Source organism: Macrotis lagotis, chromosome 1, assembly GCF_037893015.1.
Source record: "Macrotis lagotis isolate mMagLag1 chromosome 1, bilby.v1.9.chrom.fasta, whole genome shotgun sequence".
Classification (NCBI taxonomy): Eukaryota; Metazoa; Chordata; class Mammalia; order Peramelemorphia; family Peramelidae; genus Macrotis; species Macrotis lagotis.
Window position 1 is genome coordinate 859708612 of NC_133658.1, and position 21236 is coordinate 859729847.

The window sequence follows — 21236 nt, forward strand, 5'->3', positions numbered from 1 at the left end:
ATAAATAAAGCTACATTAGTTTTAAAACTTCTGAAGTCAGGTCTTAGTGACTGTTGTGGAGAAGTTGCCAATTTTTTATATGAGAAAAGTCCCATAGTGTTTGTTGTAGCCATCAATAGAGAGTAAAAGTTGCTGCAGAAAATTCAGAGAGATGACAGGAGAGAATCAGGGAAACTACATTTTGTGTAAAAGGACCATAGATGATGAAATAATACCAAAAAATTATAACAAGCTTCTGTGATAAAGGTCTCCTTTCCCAAATAAATGTTCACCCTTCATTTTTTTTAAGAAAGATTTTATTTATTTTGAGTTTTACAATCTCCCCCCCATTCTTGCTTCCCTCCCCCCACACCTCACAGAAGGCATTCTGTTAGTGTTTATATTGGTTCCATGTTATACATTGATCTCAGTTGAATGTGATGACAGAGAAATCATATCCTTAGTATAAGATAGTAAAATTACATAATAATATAACACTTTTTATCCCTCTAATTTGACAGTAGTAGTCTTTGGTCTTTGTTCGGAGTCCCTAATTCTTTCTCTGGATACATATGGTATTCTCCATTGCAGATAGCCCAGAATTGTCCCTGGTTGTTGCACTGAAGGGATGAGCTAGTCCATCAGGGTTGATCATCACCCCCATGTTGTTGTTAGGGTATACAATGTTTTTCTGGTTCTGCTCATCTCACTCAGCATCAGTTCTTGCAAATCCCTCCAGGCTTCCCTGAATTCCCATCCTTTCTGGTTTCTAATAGAACAATAGTGTTACATGATATACATATACCAGGGGCAGCTAGGTAGTGCAGTGGATAGAGCACTGGCCCTGGAGTCAGGAGTACCTGGGTTCAAATCTGGTCTCAGACACTTAATAATTACCTAGCTGTGTGGCCTTGGGCAAGCCACTTAACCCCATTGCCTTGAAAAAAAAAAACTAAAAAACTAAAAAAAAAGATATACATATATCACAGTTGTTAAGCCCTTCTCCAATTGAAAGACATTCACTTAATTTCCAATTTTTTGCCACCACAAACAGGGCTGCTATCTCTTCAGGGTATAGACCTAATAGTGGTATTGCTGGGTCAAAGGGTATGCACATTTTTGTTGCCCTTTGGGCATAATCCCAAATTGCTCTCCAGAAAGGTTGGTTCATCCTTCATTTTTGAAGAGGATCAGTGATATCAAGGAATGATGTCTTGATTTGAATTTATTTATTTATTTATTTATTCATTCATTCATTCATTTATTTATTTATTTATTTTTGGTTTTTGCAAGGCAAACAGGGTTAAGTGGCTTGCCCAAGGCCACATAGCTAGGTAATTATTAAGTGTCTGAGACCAGATTTGAGCCCAGATACTCCTGACTCCAAGGCCGGTGCTTTATCCACTATGCTACCTAGCCACCCCTTGTTTTGAATTTAAGTGAGGCAGAGTTGTGCAAAATCATCAGTCTCACTTTCTTTTCCAGAGTCATTAAAGTCCAGTGGTAAGACAAAAGTCAGGACAACCAGCAATGGCACAGGATCTAGTGGATGACCCTGGTATCTTTGATGTTTGGCCAAGTTCTAATATCTCCACAGCATCTACTTTAGCCCCTTTATAGCCATTGGGACAAAAATTGTTCTCATCTGACTATTCTGCTGGTGGGGATGGTGGGAAATCTTCACTTGCTTGGGGTAGACATTTCCTTAACTCACTGAAAGGTTTGAGACCTGGCAGTTACCCTCAACCTAGTTTAGTCCATCTGCTGAGATGTGGCCACTGCTCATATCATAGCTTCTTGAAGCCACAGGTAAGAGTTGGGAGAAGGGTGGACATCAAAAGTGGTCTTGAGCTTGGCAGTTCTCTGAACACCCATTTCTTTTTTTTTAGGCTTTTTTTTGCAAGGCAAACAGGGTTAAATGGGTTGCCCAAGGCCACACAGCTAGGTAATTATTAAGTGTCTGAGACTGGATTTGAACCCAGGTACTCCTGACTCCAGGGCCAGTGCTTTATCCACTACACCACCTAGCTGCCCCTGAACACCCATTTCTTATGTCATTTCAGTTGTATCCAACTCTTCATGACCTCTTCGGGGTTTGCTTGGCAAAGACATTGGAGTGGTTTGCCACATCCTTCTCCAGCTCATTTTACAGGAGAGGAAACTAAGGCAAACAGAGTGAAGGGACTTGCCCAGGATCACACATTAAGTATGTGAGGCCAGATTTGAATTCAAGATGAGCCTTCTTGACTCTAAGCCTAGTGTTCTATTCATTGCACCAGCTAGCTGCCCTTGAACAACCCATACAGTTCTCACAAGTATATTCCAATAATAAAACTGAGTCAGATTTATAAAAAATAAGAGCTATTCTTCAATTGATAAAAGGTCAAAGACTATAATTATCCAGCTTTTTTTTAGGTTTTTGCAAGGCAAATGGGGTTAAGTGGCTGCCCAAGGCCACACAGCTAGGTAATTATTAAGTGTCTGAGACTGGATTTGAACCCAGATACTCCTGACTCCAAGGCCAGTGCTTTATCTACTATGCCACCTAGCCGCCCCAAGTCAAAGACTATAAATAGGCAGTTTTCAGAAGAAGAAACCAGTTATTTATGATATGAAAAAATGCTCTAAATCACCACTGGTTAGAGAAATGAAAATGAAAACATCTCTGAAGTACACCTGCTGGTACATTGATGAATTGTTAGTAGAGTAGTGAACTAGTCCAACTATTCTGAAGAACATCTGGAACTCTGTCCAAAGGACTTTAAACTATTTAATCCAGAAATACCACTACTAAGACTGTACCCCAAAAAGACCCAAGAAAAAGGAAAAGGACTAGGTATACAAAAATATCTGTTGCAGCTCTTTGTGTGATGGCAAAGAACTGGATGCTCATCGATTGGGAAATGAGTGAACAAGATGTGGCCTGTGACTGTGATGGGATGCTATCGCTCTATAAGAAATGAGGAGGAAAGGGGTTTCAGAAACAACATGGAAAGACCTACCTGAACTAATACAAAGTGAAGTGAGAAGGGAAAGAGCACGGGGCAGGAACGGCAATGGTGAAACAATGATCATCTGGGAAAGATTTGATTATGCTAATCAATATGTTGATCCAAGACAGTTCCAAAGGACTCATGATGAAAAAATGCTATCTGCCTCCAGAGAGAGAGAACTGATGTATTCAGAAATAAAATTTTCCCATTTACTATTTTTTCTTATTTTTTTAAAAAAAGTATGCCAGTAAGGAAATAAACTTTGCATGATTTCACATGTGTAAATGATAGATTACTTGCCTTATCAGTGATTAGGGGAGGAATAGGAAACAGAGAAAATTTGAAAGTCAAGATTTAAAAAGAAAGAAATGCTATAAATAATACAAAAATTTAAGATATTTAAAAATGAAATTAGTGGTATAAATGCTAAGTTAAAACTATTTTTAATTTGAGTCTGTTCTCACCATGATCCAAGTGGTAAAAAAGAACAGTGTGCCCTCAGGTGTTGGGGAGAAATGTTTGCACTTTAATTTTTGCTATATTTTTATAGTGATATTCTTTTCTAAAATCTAACTGATGGTTAATTGGTTAAATGAAACTTCCCACCAAGATTCCTCAACATACTCTAGAAGGGATGTGGGAGGGAGAAGGGGAAAGTTGCTTGATTTCTAAGGCTGAAAAAGGGAGTGGAAATAACCTTAGATTTGGAGACATAAGACCTGAATCTGAATCCCAACTCTTCTACTACTAAGCTGTATGACCTTGCACAAGTCATTCAACACTCTAGAACCCTCACAGTTTCCTCAACTATATGTGAAACCTTTGGGGTAAATATGCACTTGGTATTGTGCATGAATATGGAAGGAAGGGAGAAAAAAATCTGAAATTCAAAATCTTATAAAAAATGAATGTGGAAACCTAAAAAAATAAAATAAAATTACAAGAAAAAATAAAATTGAACTGCTAGTTTTCAGAAGAAAGAAATTGGTAGTCCTTGCAGAGAGGTGAGTTTCAAGGAGAGGGAAGGGAAGGGAATATATTTTTATTTATTTCCAAGAATACCTTTTTTCCATTCTTGACTTTTCTTTTCTTTTTCTTTTTTTAGGTTTTTGCTAGGCAATGGGGTTAAGTGGCTCGCCCAAGGCCACACAGCTAGGTAATTATTAAGTGTCTGAGACCGCATTTGAACCCAGGAACTCCTGACTCCAGGGCCAGTGCTCTATCCACTGCACCACCTAGCTGCCCCCAGTAGGTGCTATTATTAAACTACACTTTACAGTAGAGAAAAGTGAGACAAATGGGATTAAGAGACTTGCCCAAGGTCATACAGCTAATACATGCCTTAGACTGGATTTGAACTCAGGTCCTGACTTTATGTCCAGAGTTCATTCTAGCTAACTCAGAAGGGATATAAGAAAGCAGTTCATAACTCTCAATTTTTTTTATTGTTGTTATTCAATCATTTTCAGTCATGTCAGACTCTTCTTGACCCTATTTGGGGTTTTTTTGGCAAAAATACTGGAATGGCTTGCCATTTCCTTCCCTGGCTCATTTTACAGATGAGGAAATCTGCAACCAAGGTTAAATGATTTGCACAGGGTCACACAGTTAATTAAGTATCTGAATCTGGATATGAATACAGGAAGAGAAATCTTGACTCTATCTACTATGCCATATAGCTGACTAGAGACACATATACAGATAGGCAGTTCCCCTTGGGAAAAGCAAAGGACTATTTCCTTTAGAGCCCAATTGTCGGGGAGGGTCACCTCCTATATTAGGTCTTCTTTTGATCTCTACAGCCCTCCCCTCCTCACTCAGGGGTTGGTGTATACTTCCTCTGAATATGGACCAAGTCTGCATAAACTTTGAATGTACTTATCACCCTAGTGCAGCTAGATGGCACAGTGAGTAGCACACCAGCCCTGAAATCAGGAGGACCTGAGTTCAAATCTGTCCTCAAGTACTTAAAAGCTGTGTGACCTTGGGCAAGTCACTTAACCCCATTGCCTTGAAAAAAACTAAAAAACAAACAAACCAAAAAAAAAAACCAAATCCAATTCTCATGCATAGCATGGTATCACCTCGTCACTACCTTCCTCAAGAATGAAGGACAAACATCATCAATCTTAACCCACCTCTGCCTTTGGTAAAATGTAAACTACCTGAGGATAGGAACTAAGTTTTTCCTTTGTATCCCCAATTAAGTCTGACTTGCCTGGCACATCTTTACATATATACATTTTCTAAGAGGAGGAGAGGGAATGAAGTTGGTTGAGGCCCATAAAGCTATGTGAAGGAAATGAGTTTCTAGCAGAATTTTGAGGGTGTGAGTTTGTAGATTTTAATAAGAGGAGGTATGCCTCAGAGATTTATGGGTCTGAAAGATAACTACCTATCTGGGATAATAAGGCTGAGACTGTAAAGCCCAAGAGTCAGCATAGAGGTCCTTCAAATGGAAAAGTGGAAGAGAATGAATGAATTAGGAATGAGAAACATTTGTTAAGGACTGAGAAAAAAGGGTTCCCTAGAGTTTGACTTTAACAATAGACAGAGTAATGTTCATGTGTTTATTCATTAAGCCTGTGAACAATCATGCATGATGGGGAGCTCAGTAGATATGAGTTCACAGAGGCTTTTGTAGATGAACATATTTATACAGTAGCAGGGTCAGAAGGCAGAGTCTTCAGTAGGTGGGGAATTTTGGTGCTTGTCCATCAAAGAATTTCCCTGAAGTGTTTTGAGTCTTTTCCAACTAGGGCAGAAGGATCATTATCAATAATCTCATTAATTTCAGAAAAGGCCCCTCCCTTATTTTAGACCTTGACACTCTGTCAGATAAGTTAAATTGCCTTCACCAGGTTTGTCCTCTTATCTTGATCTGGTGCCCAGGTACTCCTGACTCCAAGGCCGGTGCTTTATCCACTACACTGTCCCAAGGGAAGACTTTCTAAAGACAGTTGCACCTTTTCTAATTTGATCTGATTAAAAGTAGATTTTTTTTAATGAAAACTGATTTTCTAACCTCCTCTGAAACAAAAATATAACTTAAAAATAAATATGGGCAAAATTCGTTGTTCACAGTACTCACTATGAGCCAAGCCTTGCACTCTTATTGAGGCTAAGAGCAGTGAAGTTTCCAAAACTCTTATATCTAGTTAATACTACAGTATAGGTCTAGAATCCAGCTTTCCAATTATTAAAAAGGAATAATTATTTATATAGTGCCTACTATTTCCCAAGCACTGAGCTAAGCATTTTACAAATAGTTTATCTTCATAATAATGTTTCAAGGTAAGTGCTATTATTTACCTCCATTTTACAGAGGTGGAAACTGAGGTTGAATTCTCAGTTAAGTGACTTGCCTAGGGTCACACAACTAATAAGTATCTGAATTTGAATTCAGGTTTTCCTGACATGCACTGTATCATTTAGCTGCCTCTCAGACTTAATTTAATATGAAAACATTTTCCCCATTATACTTCTCCCTTTCTCCTTCTTTCAGTTCATTTCTATTTCTCATACCTTCATTTTTTTTGAGATCATTCCAAAATACTTGACTCACCTGCCCTCTGTCTATGAAACTGTCTTTTAATTGCCCTAATAATAATAAAGTTCTTAGGAGTTAAATGAATCATCTTGTAAACAGTTTAACCTTGTTGAGTCCCTTATGACCTCTTTCATGTTTACCTTTTTTGTGCTTATCTTCAGAATTGTGTTTAAATGTCAGGTTTTCTATTCAATACAAGTCATTTCATTAGGAAAACTTGAAAGTCCCCTATTTCATTAAATATCTGTTTCCTCCATGAAGGAGTATACTCAGTTTAACTGGATGAGTTATGCTTGGTTGTAATCCTAGCTCCTCTGCTTTCTTAAATATCACATTCTAAGTTCCATGCATGTGGAAGTCACAAAATTATGTGTGATCTTCACTATGGCTTCACAAAATTCGAATGGTTTCTTTTTTGAATGCTTAGAGTATTTTCTGTTTGATCTGTTATTTTTTGTGTATACCTCTTTTTATTTTCTTTTCATAATTTTCTTGCATCACTCCTATTTCTTTCCCCAGTTTTTCCTTTATCATTCTTCTTTCTTTCTTTTTCTTTTCTTTTCTTCTCTTTTTCATTGGGGGAGGGTTGCAAGGCAATGAGGTTAAGGGACTTGCCTAAGGTCACATAACTAGTAAGTATCAAGTGTCTGAGGTCCAATTTGAATTCAGGTCCTCCTGACTCCAGGACCAGTGCTCTACCTGCTGCCCCATCTTACTTTTTTCTTTAACTCTTTCAGGAATTCTTATTGTTCTTGGATCCAAATAACATTTTTAGAGGATTTTTTGGTAGCTGTTTTCACATTATTGCCTTCTTCTGTGTTTATGTCTTGATCTTCTCTGCCACCTTTGTAACTTTTTATGATCAAGTTCTTTTGTTGTCATTGTCCGCTCATTTTCCCAGTCTATTTCTTGATTTTGAACTTTATGTAAAAGTTAGGTTCTTATCACCTAGTGTAAGGAAGCCACTGTCCCAATCTTATGACTTTTTTATGCTAATGTTTTCAGAGTTAATTCTCTGGGTCTACAAGTTTTAGGGAATTCCAAAGTGGTATGATCCTGGGAGATACTGCTCTCCTGGTCTGCATTCTGGTCCTTTCCCAGGAAAGACCCTTGTTCCACTGTAGCCAAGATGTTAGTAATCTGTTTGCTTTAAAACTGTGACCAGGGTCCCTTATGCCTGACCCCCAGTGCTCTTTTCTGCCATAGAACTGCAACCCAGAACAGTGCATGTACAATAGAATTGCCATACAGTGCCAGCTGTATACAGTGCTAGCAAAGGGTCTCCTGTAATCTCTTTTTGCATAGTCTGATCCCCTTGCCATCTCTGGGCCAAGGTTTCTGTGGCTACTGTTGCTGCCACCACATGTTTGTGGCCTCTAGACAGGCTTCCAACCCAGTGTCACAAACTTATCTTGCTGACTGCCTGAACTTTTGTTAGCTCTACCTCTCCAAAATTTGATTTGAGACATTATTTTAAAGTTGTGTTGAAGGGAACACAGAGATTGTTAACCTGGGTTGCCTCTAATTTGTCATCTTGACTCTGTACCCAAACCACCAATTTCATTTTCAAATAGAGAATAGGTCTGGATGTCAGGGGCAATCTCTCCTTGCTATTCCCTTGGTGATGTCTTTTACATGCTGTGGCTAAGTAAGCCTTTTATTAAATATGAAATGTTATCCAAATGTTTTATCCCATTGCAATTTCAAATCTGAACTACCAGAACCATCTTTGTCAGGTTTGTGACATTTTGGGGCATTGCTATGATGTAAATAATTCTAATGAGCTCATGAGTTACATTCCTTAGGTCTACATAAATTATGTAAGCTATGATGTTTGTCATTTGTTGTCGAAGAAGACCAAGATATTAAGGAGGTGAGGCCTTCACAAGCAAGTGAGGGGGTCTGTGCCAAGTCACCAGCCTCACTTTCTCCTCCAGAGTCATCTGGGTCCAATGACCAGATATGAATCAGGATGACTGGGGATGAACCTGGATGTGGGCAATCAGGATTAGGTGATTTGCCCAAGGTCACACAGCTAGATAGTGTCAAATAAATGAGGCCGATTTGAACTCAGGTCTTTCTGACTCTAGGGCTAATGTTCTATCTACTACACTACCTAGTTACCCTAATATTAAAATACAAATATTGTTAATCACACTAATATAATTAATATGAAATATACAAATATAGAGTTGTCTATATTAATTATCCATTCAAGAAGTAATACATTAGTTGTCCACCAGGTGTCACTCAGTGAAATCTACCAAGCATTAGGGTCTCATCAGAGTCTCTCTGGCATGTGAGTGATAGACTGCAAAAATACCATGATTGTGGCCCTGAGAGGCTAAGCAAGTTAAAATCCAGATTGTCCAAGTTTGAAATTTTGAAGAGTAAATAATGTGAAATATTGCTCAAAATTACTAAACATAGAAAATCTATTATCCTTATATTACTATGCATTTCAAATTTTCTAGTCTTTGTTGAATGATCTTTTTCACCCACTGGACTCAGTCAATGAACATATAGTGCCCCCAAAATTTATTAGACATAGCAAAAATGGAAGAAAGATTAAGCACTCTCCTCAATGAAGTCCTCAACTCAATTGTATCCCAAATCATCACCCATTCTTGGGTACAACCAGGGGATTTCTGAACTGCAGTTAACCATGACTTTTAAGGGGGAATAGAGAGAAGGGGTATACATCTGGGACCATCTCTAGGCCTCAGAATAGAAACTAAAAAGACAGAAGTTTAGGGAGAGAGGTTGTTCTCTCCACCCTTGACTCAATCATCTCCTGAACTTTGGGATGGTTTGGGGACTCTGAAGTTATCTAGCACTTAGGACCTCTTGATTCAGTAGCTGCTTCTTTCCTGGTCCTCTCACTTCTCAAGCACCAGTCTTCAGTTTTAGTCATCATGGGGAGAGGTTTAGACTTCTGATGCCTCCCAAAAATCTATTCTTTATCTTTTCTTAGCTCTCAACCAACATTCCTACTTAATGCATTAAAAGGTATCAGACACTGTTAGACAATGAGGATATAAAGGCAAAATCCCAAATTTCCTCTGAACTCAAGGAGGCTCTACTCTCCTAATGTTGGGGACATTATGTTGTAAGATAAATAATTTTGACATACAAAATAATGCCAATAAGAAGAGAGGGCTAATAACTATGTAAAATCAGGAAAAGACTTATATGGAAGGTTGAAGCTAGACTATACTTTGAAAGTAGCTAGAAATTTTCTAAACAGATACAGGGTTTGGGACATGGATAATGATCCTACAAGGAAGACCAAGAAGGGTCACTATGACAAGTAAGGGGAGAACTATAAGAGAGCAGTTTCATGAAAGTTGGAGAGAAGAGAATAGTTAATAGGATCAAACACTACAAAGTGCTCAAATAGAATAAGGATCAAGACAAAAGACCTTTAATTTTGTAAAACTCTGAACAGACTTAGAAAGTTTACCTGACAAAATCCTGATGAAGAAATTCAGAAAAAGTCACAGTGAGTCATTTGGTAGAGAGAGACAGAGAGTCAAGGGACACTGGGGATAGGATAGGGCAGGAGCATATTGAGAACAAACCTGTCCAGTGCCCAGGGAGAAGCTATACCCCAGGACAAGAGGAGGTTCCAGATATCTTGTTAGGAAGAGGTGCCAACTGGCAGCTTTGTCACCTACTACCCAATTCTAGACTGCAGATTCAGACTAAGGGGAGGACTTGTGCCTAGGGGTGCCTGAGGTCTTGGGGGGGCATACTAAGAGAGGAGGAAATTCCGAAGATAGCAGCAGCAGTGTTATGGTTTGGACCCCAAGAGCAGAATGAGACCTCATTTCTAGCATCTAGTCCAATCAAGAATGCCAGACCAAAGGGCAAGCCAAAATTCTGACTCCCTGAATGAACAGAGCTTTCCAGTTGGTTGATAGGGGCAGAGTCCAATAGTATTTTTCTCTTGCATAGATCCAAACCCAGATCAGGATCTTGCAGAGTTCCAACTAGGGGAAAGTAATCAAACTTTGCCCTGTTTCAGACTATTTTGTTTTGGGAGTACAGAAAGCATTCAAGTTACAATCCAGATTATCCTAAAGATCCTAGGATAACTCAATACGGAATACCCTAAGCAATAACAGGATTAACTGACACCCTCCCTCCGATAATGTAGCAGAGAGGGATCAAAGACAAGATGGTAGAGTAAGAGGAAGTATTACATTCTAACTCACTCACCATACTTCCTCAACCAAGAATTATATAATGCACCATGCCAGATTCCAATCTAGAAATCCCCCCCAAAAAAAACTCAGTGAGTCATTTTTTCAGCCTAGGAAGACTTAAGGAAACACTTAGAGAAGTTTATAGCTACTAGGAAAAGAGTCTGACCAAGAGCATAGGTGGAATATTCTAGTACTCAGGGACTGAAAGTCAAAACTGGCCACCCAGGGCAGGAAGCACACAAACATGAAAAAATCCTGGAGGATCCTTGAACTAGCACAGAATGCAGGAATAGGTGTCATCTGTCAAGGCAGAAATAGTGTAGAGTATAGTGGCTCCAGAGGAGTGGTCACTTACAGGATCCTAGCTAATTTTAGGTATTCCAATAATTTTTAAATTATCTTTCCTAAATCTGTTTTCCATATCAATTGTTTTTTTCAATGAGATGTTTCACATTTTCTTCTAATTTTTCATTTTTTTGGTTTTGAAGTATTGAGTCTTGATTTCTGGTAAATTCATCAATCTCCCTGAGTTCTATTCTTCATCTGAAGGATTTGTTTTCCTCAGAGAGTTTTCTTATCTCTTTTTCCATCTGGGCAATTCTGCTTTTTAAAGCATTCTTCTCCTCAATAACTTTTTTTTTGTTTTAGGTTTTTGCAAGGCAAATGGGATTAAGTGGCTTGCCCAGGGCCACACAGCTAGGTAACTATTAAGTGTCTGAGACCAGATTTGAACCCAGGTACTCCTGATTCCAGGGCTGGTGCTTTATCCACTGCGCCACCTAGCCACCCCTCCTCAATAACTTTTTGAACTGTTTTATCCATTTGACCTAAGCTGGTTTTTAGCATGCTATTTTCCTCAGCATTTTTTTGGATTTCCTTGACTAAGCTGCTGACTTCATTTTCATGTTTTTCCTGCATCTCTCTCATTTCTTTTCCCAGTTTTTCTTCTAACTCCCTCATTTGATTTTCAAAGTCTTTTTTGAGCTCTGTCATAGCCTGAGCCCAATTTCTGTTTTTCTTGGAGTCTTTAGATGCAGGAGCTTGTGCTTCCTTATCTTCAGACTGAGTGTTTTGATCCTTCTTGGGCTCATATGCAAAATATTTCTCAATAGTGTTCCTCTTTTTTTCTCTCCTTGCTCATTCTCCCAGCCTAAGCCTGTTTTGGGGGTGCTTCCTGAGCTTTTGGGACACTCCCACAAGGATCTCAGTGTGTGAGGCTCTGTCCTCCCTCCTGGTCTGTGAATGACCATAAACGCCCCCCCTCTGCCACAGGGCTGAGGTGGGGGGGGGGGGCTTGCTGTTCTATGGGAGGTCCTATACTGTGATCAGGATCTGAATTTGGTCAGAGCCCCAGAGTCCTGTTCCAGGGACAGAGCTCCACAGTCTCTCTTCATTCCCCTCCCTAGGTTCAATGGGCTTATGCCCTGGGGGCTTCTGCTTACTGGCTCCACCTACTTCTGTTTCCTGGATCTGGCCATGCTGTTGGCTGTGTGCCCTGAGGACTGGGCTTCACGTGCTCGCTCCGGCAGAGGTCCCCCAGCTGTTCCCCCAGTTTATGCCTGGTGATCCCCAGGGGCGTAGGTCAGGAAACTCCCCTGCTGCTGTGAGCCACAGCTCTCAGCACCCTGGGGCTGCCTTCAGGAGGCTGAAGTTCTTTTTCTCTGGTGGGCCACCCCTCTGGCGGGCCGCCCCTCCGACCCCCGGGGAGCAGAGCCTTTCTGTTCTTTTCCAGGTTATGTTGAGTAGGAGAACTGCCTCACTGGATCCCTCTGTGGGTTCTGTCTCTGGAAAGTTTTGTTAGAGTCCTTAGCTTATGAGTTTTATCAGAGAGCGCCTAAGATGTGATCCTTTCTTGTTGTCATCTTGGCTCTGCCCCACCCCATCCTAGCTAATTTTAAATACATTTTCCTAGAGCCTTGAAAGGAACATTTTTCATACTTTGGAGGCTAACCTGCCAGCACAACTGAGGGGGGGAGTTTGGGAGAATGATTCTTGGGTCTATATGTGCTAATATGTACATTCGTTTTGTTTTAATGATGAGGGTGATAATAATAATAATACCTTGCATTTATATAAGGCTGTAAGGTGTGAAAGTATTTTATGAATATCTCATTTTATTCTTACAACAATCTTTTAAGGTAAATGTTATTATTATCTCCATTTTACAACTAAAGAAAATGAAGGCATGCAGAGGTTAGATGACTTGCCAAGGACTCACAAAACTAGTAAGTGTCTGAGGGCAGATTTAAAGTCCTGTCTACCTGACTCTAGACTTAGCTCTACCTAGTTGTCTAGCAAATAATATTTCAAACGTGTGCAGGTAAAGGTTTAACAATTAGCTCTCCATAAACAAAAAAATGGGCATACATGCCATACTTTAATCTTGACTATCAACATTTTCTCCATCACTTTCTTTTTTTAATTTGTTTTTAATTTATTTAAGGCATTGGGGTTAAATAACTTGCCCAAGGTCATACAGCTAGGCAATTATTAAGTGTCTGGAGTCAAATTTGGACTTAGGTCCTCCTGACTCCAGGGCTGGTATTCTATCCATTGCACCATTTTCTTAAGTGTAGGCAACAGCACAAATAAATAAAGCTCTGGTCTGTACTATTTGTTAATTTTTGAGGTATAAATATAGAACTGAAAATTTAATAATCTGCTCTTCCAAGCTGCCTCTAGTATAACTTTGTTTCATTTGTTCTTCATATGCTAGAAGTATTGATATAAGTATTCCCATTCTACTCTTTTTTTTTTAAGGTTTTTGCTAGTCAATGCGGGTTAAGTGGCTTGCCCAAGGCCACTCAGCTAGGTAATTAAGTGTCTAAGGCTGGATTTGAACTCAGGTATTCCTGACTCCAGGGCCAGTACTCTATCCACTGTACCACCTAGTCTCCCCTTTTAAAAATGTTTTTAGTTTTTTTTGAAAGACAATGGGGTTAAGTGACTTGTCCAAGGTCACATGGCTAGGTAATTATTAAGTGTCTGAGGCCAGATTTGAACTCAGGTCCTTCTGATTCCAGGGCCAGCCCTCTATCCACTGTGCCACCTAGCTACTGCAGGCTGGTTTTTGAAGAGGCAGATGAACTAGAGACCAAATTGCCAACATTCTCTAGATTAAGAAAGTAAGGAAATTTCAGAAAAAGTCACCTATTTCTGCTTCACTGTTTAAAGGCTGTATGCATCACAATAAAATGTGGCAAGTCCTCAAAGAAATTATCTTACTTGTGTCCTGAGGAACTACTATGCAGACCAAGAACCAATAGTTAGAAGCAAACAGAACAATTAATTGGTTTAAAACTGGAAAAGGAGTGCAACCAGACTAAATTTTGTCACCTTTTTTAACTCATATGCAGAGTACATTATGTGAAATGCTAGTTTGGATGAATCAAAGCTCTAATTAAGGTTGCCAGGAGAAATATCAACAATCTCAGATACATAAATGACACCATTCTGAAGACAGAAAGTGAAGAAGAATTAAGAAGTCCCTTGATGAGGGTGAAAAAGGAGAGTGTAAAAACTTACTTGAGGGGCAGCTAGGTGGCGCAATGGATAGAGATCTGGCCTTGGAGTCAGGAGGACCTGAGTTCAAATCCGGCCTCAGACACTTAATAATTACCTAGCCATGTGGCCTTGGGCAAGCCACTTAACCCCATTGCCTTGCAAAAAAAACTTACTTGAAGCTTATTATCTTTTTTTACAAGGCAGTGGGATTAAGTGGCTTGTCCATAGCCACACAGCTAGGTAATTATAAGTGTCTGAGGCCAGATTTGAACTCAGGTCCTCCTGACTCCAGGACTGGTGCTCTATTCACCGTGCCACCTAGCTGCCCCTTGAAACTTATTACAAAAAACAAACCCTAAGATTTTGACAACTGGTCACATAATTTCTTGGCAAATAGAGGGAAAAGAAATGGAATTAGTGTCTGATTTTATATTCTTGGTTTCAAGGTTACTCAGATGGTGACTATAGCCATAAAATTAAAAGTAGTTTGCTCCTTGAATGGAAAGCTATGGCAAATTTGGTCAACATATTAAAAAGCAGAGATATTACCATGTTAACAAAAGTCCTTATAATCAAGGCTGATATTCCCAGTAGCACTGTGCAGCTGTGAAAGTTGGATTGTAAAAAAAGCTGAGAGCTACAGAATCTAAACTTTCAAAATGAAGTGCTGGAGAAGACTTTTAAGAATACCTCTGACAATAAGGAGGTCAAATCAGTCAATACTTAACAGAATTAAGTCAGAAATTCATTGGAAGGTCAATTATTAAAGATGAAACTTAAAAATACTTTGACCATATAATAAGAAAGCAGCACTCATTGGAAAAGACCTTGATACTGGGAAGGATTGAAAGCAAAAGGAAAGGATATGTCAGAGAATGAGACAGATAGTGTCATGGAAACAATGAACATAAATCTAGACAGATTTCAAAAGATTGCAGAGGAAGAAAGTGCCTGGCGTGCTAAGGTCCATGGGGTCACAAAGAATCAGACCTGGCTGAAAGACTGAACAACATATAAAGGGTTTTGCCAATGTTAATACCTATTATCTCTTCTGGTATAATGGATAGCAGGAACTGGTTGAAATTTTATTTGTAATTTCCCTCCCCATCTAACCCTGACACTAGATTTTTTTTCTTGCAAAACTGATAAATGCATACCCTGAAGATAAGAAGACAGGAACTATGTGACAGATGTCTTCAAGAATTTGAAGGGCCTTCTTGGCAAAAAGAGACAGACTGGTTCTGCTTGGCCCTCAAGGGTGGATATAGGAACAATGGATGCAAGTTATGGAGAGGAGGATTTCAACTCAAAATTTCCTAAAGAGAAGAATTGTCACCCAGGTAGAATGGGTCCCTGGGAGGTAGTGGGCTCTTCCTCATCTGAGGCTTAGATAGCACCCTCATCAGAGAAAAGGATCTTTGCTTTATAGTCTCAGAGATCTAGTGCTGAATGAACACCATCTTATGCCATCAATCTTCAGATGAAAAAAGGGATCCTGAAACAAGTCAAATGTCTCTCCCAAGACCACACAGGTAGTACACATTAGTTGCTGTAATTTCAGATCTCCTTTATTTGTAATTGTACCTCATATAAAATTGGAAAGATAGCCTGAGGGAGTACCTTCTCACTTTGAAATTTTTTCTTTTTTTCTTTCTTTTTTTTTTAGGTTTTTTCAAGGCAATGGGGTTAAGTAACTTGCCCAAGGCCACACAGCTAGGTAATTATTAAGTGTCTGAGGATAGATTTGAACTCAGGTCCTCCTGACTCCAGGGCCAGTGCTCTATCCACTACACCACCTAGTCACCCCTGAAATTTTTTCAAATTTTTATTTTCATACTAAGTATTCCAGGTCTCTCCACAGTTCTGTACAAATAGGATGGCTTAGCATTTCTCTAACCAGGCTGAAAGCTCTCTTATTCTCTACAAGTCTCTCAATGCTGGACATTTGCACTTGCTCAGTAAATATTTGACTGCATGGATTCAGAGACAGAGGAAAAATAAAAGATCTCTTAAATTCTTACCAGCTTGATATACTTAGATCCCATGAACTTTGTTCCTTCTTAGTATCTTGGTCTAACAATGAATTTAAAAACAATTGAGTAGGGGGAAGGTTTGGTATTATCTTTGGGTCCCTTTTATCCCTATTCTCCCTATCTCTACCTCTCAGAACCAGAGTTAGCAACAAACCCTCCTGGGGTTTGAGAACTTCTGCATTATCTGATGTCAGCCCTCTTCAGTCAATAGAGTTCTGGGATGGAGGAAATCCCCTATGGCATGTTCATAACTTTGTATTTGTATCCTGTACCCTTTGGCCTTCCTGTGAATCCGATGAACCCATTCCTAAAATAATTTTTAAATGCATAAAATATATAGGATTATAAAGAAAGTCAATTTTGTTGAAATAAAGATGTAGAGTATTTTTCAATCCACATCATTGACCCTTTGCTATCTCTTGAGGAAATTCTATTTTTTTTAGGTTTGTTTTTTTTTTTGCAAGGCAAATGGGGTTAAGTGGCTTGCCCAAGGCCACATGGCTAGGTAATTATTAAGTGTCTGAGATGGATTTGAATCCAGGTACTCCTGACTCCAGGGCTGGTTCTTTATCCACTGTGCCACCTAGCTGCCCCTCTTAAGGAAATTCTAAGGGGGTCATGGACACTAGGTTTAAGAACTTTGGTACTAGTATCGTCCATCACAGAACGGACAATGGAGGGGATTGTTGTGCAGGCTGATTCAAAATGTCAGCCTTAGGGAAGCATGAACATTTAAGAGAAGGTGCTCCTGCCCTCTGTAGAATCACACCTACCTTAAAAAGTAGATTAGGAATATTTAGGGAATACATAGTGGCTGGGACTTCCATTCTAGAGAAGTTTACCTATTCTTCCAAATAGATAAAGCAAAAAATTTTTGCATACCTATCAACCTAAGAACCATCTTCCCCTTAATCTAGCTAAGTCTCTTCAATCCAGTCTACCTTGGGAGGGAAGTTGTTCCACAAAGAACAACAATCCACAAGGATTCTAAATATCCCTTGACAATTACTGGAATTAGCGGAGTAGGACACCAGCAAATTTATTTAACATACAAAACAAGTAAAACAACACATTGGACCCCAAATATGTTTCAGTTTCTACTCAAGAGAGATTAGTATCTCATACACTATGCAGAGTAGCTGCAACAATTACTTCAGGGATTTTCTCCTTCAAAAAGAACAATATACAAGAAGCACAGCAGGAGAAAACCGTGGGACTGAGACTGGATGGTAGACACAAAAAAGAGATGTTTCCCAAAGATTGAGGAACCCATAATTCTTTAGTGCACTGAAACATTTAATAAAATTTAATTGTTCATAATAAATTTATGTCTGTATACTTAGAGGGGTTTCTAGGTGGCATAACAGATAGTGCACTGGACCAGAAATCAGAAAGACTTGAGTTCAAATCCAAAATCAGATACTTATTAGCTGTGTAAACCTGGGCAAGTCACTTAATCTTGTTGGCCAGTTCCAATTTGCCTGGATTCAAAGACCACCTCTGCAACTTATTAAGTCATTCTCTGGTCCTCAAACGGACTACATGACTTTCAAAAATCTCTAGCAGCTCTAAACCTATGATCCTTTGGTGGTGAAGGGAAATCTTGTAAAATCCTTTTCTTCCCCTTCCACTGAAGTTCCAGTTCCTTTGGAATAAGTCCTCACTAAGGACAAAATCTGTGATTTCTTTGACATGGGGAAATCCTAGAGGAGGAAACTTTCTCTTCCAGTGCAGATTATAGAGGGAGAGAGAGAGAGAGAGAGAGAGAGAGAGAGAGAGGAGCTAGTGAATTAGCCAGTCTAAGGTAAGGTTGAAAATCAAGGAAGGTCTTATTGAGGAAACCACACTTGAACCTTGAAGGAATCTACTATGTCCCCAAAATTTGGTGCAGTTGTTAAGCTATTGAAGCTTTATTCAGAGGTGTGGAGCTTTAAGAACATTTCCTATGATGCATAAATATGGGTTATGGCTTGTGCAAAAGCCCTGAGGCTGGATGTAATATCAAGCCTGTCCAGGAAGAGGAGTGATGTAAGCGATGGCTGGAATACATGCCAAGGCTGCTGCTCATTGCTTAGAAGACTCTTGGTCTGCTTCTTGGGGAGATGAGTCAAGGGACTGGTGAAGTTGGTTTCATCATGTACCTCAGTGCAATGAAAAACATACTTTCATGGGTCACTCAATCTCTTTATAGTACTTGCAAACAGACCAACATAACAAGCTTTAGCAAACCAAGTCAACATCATGTTTTATAGTTTATGACTCCAACTCGTGACCAAATATATTTGTAACATAGATCCCAGAGAGGAAGTGCTGACTTTATATGAACTAGGTTAAATTTTGGGAGTCTCTTCATAAAGAACTTTTCTGGTTTCTTGACCCCACCTAGGACCTTTCCTAGAAAATAAAGTACAGTTTGAACTTATGCCTATTTTATTGTTCAGTCATTTTTCAGTTGTGTTTGACTCTTCATGACCTCATTTGGAATTTTCTTGGCAGAGATATTAGAGTGGTTTGTCATTTCCTTCTGCAGTCCATTTTACAGATAAGGAAACTGAGACAAACGGGATTAAGTGACATGTCCAGTGTTATACCAATTATAAGTATCTTAGACCATATTTGAACTCAAAAAGAGGAGTCTTCTTGATTCTAAACCCAGAATTCTATCCATTATGTCATCAGCTATCATGTCTCTCCTTGAATGATAGGTATTGTTTATTGTTTGTTTTGTCTTTCTGTAGAATGGAGATGATCTCTCCTGGGGAAGAGAGATGAGGGTGAGAAAGGGATATGTTTTAGCAAGGGGAATGATCACCTCTTCTGAGATGGGAGGCAAGGAGAAGATAGTTCAAGACATTGGAAGATTAGAGATTACTATTTTATCAAGAAATTAAGTGGGATCAAGACTTTCAAAGGAAGTGGCACCTAAACTGGGCCTTGAGAGAAGGGAAGGACTTTTAACTGATGGTGATGGTGCTGAGAAACAATATCCATTCCAGACCTGGAACAAGGACATGGAAACTGGAGAGGGCCGAAGGCAAGGAGAGGACAAAGGCAAATCAGTGACAGAGGATGATAAATGATAAGGTTGGAAAGGCAGGTTGGAGTCAGGTCATGAAGATCTTTAAATACCATCATCAGATTGCATAATATGACCCTGGGCGAGTTATGCAACTTCTGTCTCATATTCCTCATTTGTAAAATGGGAAAAAATTTTCCCCTATCTCCTAAGGTTGTTGTAAGTATAAAAGTGAGATAACATTTGTAAAGTGCATTATATAAATACAAGCTATTGTCATAAAAATCCCTGTTATTAATAATTTGGTAAGAAATGGGGAACCATGGAAGGTTATTGAGGGCAGGAGCAGCTAATACTGCACTGGGAGAATTACTTTGGCAGCAGACCTTATCTGTCCTCATACTGAGCTGTTTCAGGAGTCATGGGGACCGAAGTTCTGTTTTAGGTAGTCAAGGGATGAATGGGTGGGAAGGAAGCAAATGGAAGCTATTCCTTCTAGAAACTTGACAATGAAAGTTTAAGGTGAGAGAAGGGTATCTTGAGGAAGTGGTGGGATTAAGGAAAAGGAATTTTCAGGGTAGAAGTTACGGGAGCATATTTGTAAGTAGAAGAGAAGGACTTGCTACAGAGACAGAGAATGCAGATACACACAAGAGAGAGGAGATGACTATGACTGATAAGGCGAGATCACAGAGGAGATGGGAGAGGTTATTGAATCTAGTGTTTCCTATTATCTCCAGGATCAAGTATAAAATCCTCTGTTTGGCCTTTAAAGCCCTCCATAAACTGGCCCCTTTTTAGTCTTCTTTCAGTCTTCATACTCCTTACAAGATTCTCTCTCCTCAATTTACTCTGTGATAGTTTGGCACTGACTTCTCTGTTATTTCCCAAACAGCAATCACAATGATTAATAGCTAACATTTATATACTGCCTATACTATGTATCAAGTACTCTGCTTAAATGCTTTATAATTATGATGTCATTTGCTCCTCATAATAAGACTGGGAGGTAGGTGCTGTTATTATTCTCATTTAACAATTAAGGAAACTGAGGCAAGCAAAGGTTAAGTGATTTGCCTGGGGGGTCACACAGCAAGTAAGTGTCTGAAGTTGGATTTAAACTCAGATCTTCCTGATTCCAGGCCCTGAGCTTTATCCACTGCAGTGCCACTTGACTTTTTATTTGCTTTTTCTCATCCCTGGATCTATCTTCCTCATCATTTCTACCCTTTAATTTCCCTAGTTTCCTTTAAGTCTCAGCTAAATTCCACCATCTAAAAGATTCCCACCATCTTCCTTCATATTGGTCCCTTCCCTCTGTTGATTATCTCCAAATTATCCTGTCTATAGTTTGTTTGAGTGTTGTCTCCTTCATTAGACTATGAGCTCCTTGAGCAGGGATTCTTTGTTTCCCTAGTGCTTAAAGGCACAATAACTGGGAAATAGTAGGTGCTTAATAAATGTCTGTTAACTGAATGGGATAGAATTAAGCCAAAGGTGTGTGTGTGTGTGTGTGTGTGTGTGTGTTAGCAGGGGGAGAATGATCACACCTCTCCTGAATTGGGAGGCAAGGAGGAAATGGTTCAGGACACTGAGAGACTAGAGATTTCTATTTCTACCTAGAAGGTAAGATGGACCTAAATGAAATCATTTTTCACCCAATGAGAAGTTATCATTTCTTTTTTTTAAGGTTTTTGCAAGGCAATGGGGTTAAGCGACTTGTCCAAGGCCACACAGCTAGGTAATTATTAAGGGTCTGAGGCTGGATTTGAACTCGGGTACTCCTGACTCCTGGGCCAGTGCTGTACCCATTACGCCACCTAGCCGCCCCCATTTCTTTTTTTTTAAAGGAGATTTATTTATTTTGAATTTTATAATTTCCCCTCTAATCTTCCTTCCCTCCTCCCCCCTCTCCACAGAAGACATTCTGTTAGTCTTTTTTTTTTTATATAT

At 39.3% G+C, this 21236-nt stretch overlaps 1 long non-coding RNA gene across 1 annotated transcript in view; it reads right to left on the bottom strand.

Moving 5' to 3' along the window:
- The window catches only part of LOC141508865 (uncharacterized), a 79340-nt gene that overhangs the window by 43387 nt on the left and 14717 nt on the right, over window positions 1–21236 (bottom strand). The gene's annotated exons all lie outside the window — the stretch shown is intronic.